A 3,396-nucleotide genomic window follows, 5' to 3' on the forward strand; every position below is an offset into this window, starting at 1 on the left:
GCACCTGTGTATGTCTATAAAGTCATTGGGAAGATTTCAATGGTAATGTTTATCACCTCTACTAATTAACATGATGTAAGTTTTTATGCTTCCTTCTCAAATATAATTCATTTTTTAAAATTTGTTGATTTTTTTTTCTGTGTGTATATCACACGAACATCCCATACCATCTTAGTCATCTATACACCCACTTCCCAGATGGCACCCTCCCATAGCCCCCCCGCCCCTAGAGTCCTTATACTCTGTCATCCTTGCTACTGTCTGTGTTGTCAGCACCCCAGCCCTTTCCCCACTACTTGTCCATCTGGTGAATCTAGTCAGCCTATCTAGAGGTCTTTGTTTTAGGAAGGTCAGCTGTTCCTCATCCAGCAGCAATGAGTTGTCAATATTCCTTTAGGTAAGATTGGGGTCTGCTGTTCATTTTCCCAGCTCTATGATGGGTTACTATCTGGGAGTCCCTTGGGCCACCCTGTTCAACAACTCAAAAGAAGGTATCTCCTCTCTGGTATTGTTGCTTTTTGTGTAGCCTTTAGCAATACATATGGACTCTTAAATAATTATATTGGCCCCTTTAATCTATACTTTCATTTTGGGTGTTTAAGGCCATACAGTTGGCCCAGATAAACCAATTTATTTTTACTCTTAAGGCCGTTTGAGGATCTGTTCCTCAGGGGTCACGTGGGCTTGGGAGAGTGCAGCCCAGGGAAGCAGAGGGAGGTGACATGAAGGATTTTTGTCAGGCTAAATTAACCCTGTTGTCATTGAAAAATCTATTTTATTTCTGGTCTGATCTCTTTTCACAAAATCTACATTGTCTATCATAAATGTAGTAACTCCAGCTTTCCGAAGATTGCTGTTTGCATGGTGTGTTTCTCCAGTGTTTTATTTTTAACTCCTTGGGTTTTAAAATTTTAAATGTATTTTTCTTTTAAAAATGTTTTATTTATTATTTTTTAAATTTATGTGCATGAGTCTATGTAAGTTCACCCATGTTGTATAGTGCTGTGGAGATCAGAAAAGGGCATCAGATTCCCCAAGAACTGGTGTTACAGACGTTATTAGCCGCTACATGGGTGCTGGGAATTGAACCCAGGCCCTCTGCAAGAACAGGCAGTTCTCAACAAATGAGCCATCTCTCCAGCTCTAAATGTATTTTTCTTGAAATTATACTTATGCTTGACTTTTTATCCATTCTTATTTTGTTGTGATTTAATCAGTTGATTTATACAATTTATATTTACAGTATTTACTAATATGCCAGGCTTAAAAACTGTCATCTTACCATTAATTTTCTATAATACATGCTTGACTTTTGCTCCACATTTTTACTCCTTCCTTTTGGTTTTGGATGTTTGAGTGCTCTTTGAGATTTTATTTAATGACTGCCTTTGATTTATCAGCTATTCTTCAATTACTTTGGGTTTGTGTTTAGGGTGTAAAAACTTTTTCATTTATCATGTTTAAAGTTTAAAGTATGCTTGGCAATATGATTGTTTACAGTTCCATGTTATATTCATGTCCAAAGTTATTAAACTATGTATTTTAAATCATTTCCTCTATAACATACTAATGATATCCCAATAAATCCTTTCATTAAAAAAGAATAGAAAGGAGACTAGAGAGAAGGCTCAGCGATTAAGAGCCCTGGCAGCTCTTGCAGAGGACCTAGATTTGATTCCTAGCACGCACACGGCTGCTAACATCTGTCCCTAATTCCAGTTCCAGGGTACCTGACACCCTCTTCTGACCTGTGTGGGCATTGCATGACATGGATACACATATGCATGCAAGCAACACACTCATACATATAAAATAAAAATAATAAGCAAAGTATTAGATAAAAAAAGAACAGAATATTAGGAGGGCAACTTGCTCTGATAAGTCAGAAGTATAAGGCTCTGTATGGAAGAATGCCAAGAAAAGACTCAGTCCCTTGTAGAATAACAGCATGTGTATGTTCTAGACACATAACACTGTCTGGGAATTGAATATGCTTCTTGGTTTGAAATCTAAGTTCAGTACTTGAGACATTATGAGAAATTTCTGAAACATTGGAGTTGTAACCATCTTTGTCATGTAAACAATTTGGATTTTTTTTAAATGACCAAAAGTTCTCAGTCAAAAGGAATCAGAACCCTAAGTAATCATCTGTGAGTATCCTAAATGTGTCCTCTGATTATGTGAGAATCGTATGTTGCACTTAGCACTTGCGTTTCCTCAATGGTGCCTTGGAACACATGTTCTCAAATACTTTTCTATATAGCCAGAGAGTAAACACTTTAGCAATTAGATTACATATAATAATGTTATTTCTCTGTCTCTCTGTCTCTGTCTCTGTCTCTGTGTGTGTGTGTGTGTGTCTGTGTGTGTGTGTGCGTGTGTGTGTAAAATAACACAAACAGGGTCTTGTTATGTAGCTTTGATTTGTCTGGCACTTACTATATAGATCAGGTTGATCTCAAACCCTTTCTTTTTCCCTGCCTCTCATATGCTGGGATGATAAGCATGTACCACCATGCCCAGACAATACAATAATGCATTTTAAATGTGAAAATAAACGGTACCCATAGGGCTAAAGAGAACAATCACAGGTCATAGTTCGCCAATCCTAATTTCAGAATCCATTTCTTTTTGACATTATTTGAAATCTCATCAACTGCTATGTACTGTAAATGTTCTAAAAGCAAAGGCTCAATAACTGGGTATCATATTATGATAGTTACTCTTGGTTGTCAACTCAACTGGATCCAGAATCACTAAAAAGCAAGGTGGTGTATTCTCCTACGAGGAATTAACTTGATGAAGTAATTTGAAGTGGGAAGATCCACCCTGATTGTGGGAAGCACCTTCTGGAAAGATGGGGATTTTTCTTGTGTTTTTTTTTGCTTGCTTGCTTGCTTTTTGCCTACTAGCCTTGGCTCTCGCAGGAAAATCAATCATTCCTGTTGCCACTGTTGCTATATTTTTTCCCTGATTTTGAAGAAAACTTCTTTAGGCTTCCAAAATGCACTGAAAAGCAGCAGTACTCAGGAAATTCTCCAGGCCTTCAGCATTATATTGGGGCTACTGAGGCACCCAGCCTTGTAGGCTAAACAGTTACCAAGTTCTTGTCCTTTTTGGTGTGAGAAAGTCACGATATCCACACGATATTGTGTAAGGTAATCTAGCAAACCTCATTTTAATATATATTCTTTCTATCAGTTCTGTTTCTCTAGAGAACCCTGACTAATAATTATATACTACTGCTATGTATAATAAGTATACTAATATATATGCAGAATGTTTCTTTCTTTCATTTACCCCACATGCATGAATATTCAAATTATTTCAGATCCATTGAATTGGTATAGTGACATTGGTATTCTGAATCCTAACTACAGTAACTCCACCTTGAAG

Source organism: Nannospalax galili, unplaced genomic scaffold, assembly GCF_000622305.1.
Source record: "Nannospalax galili isolate Female #2095 unplaced genomic scaffold, S.galili_v1.0 scaffold1507, whole genome shotgun sequence".
Taxonomy (NCBI): domain Eukaryota; kingdom Metazoa; phylum Chordata; class Mammalia; order Rodentia; family Spalacidae; genus Nannospalax; species Nannospalax galili.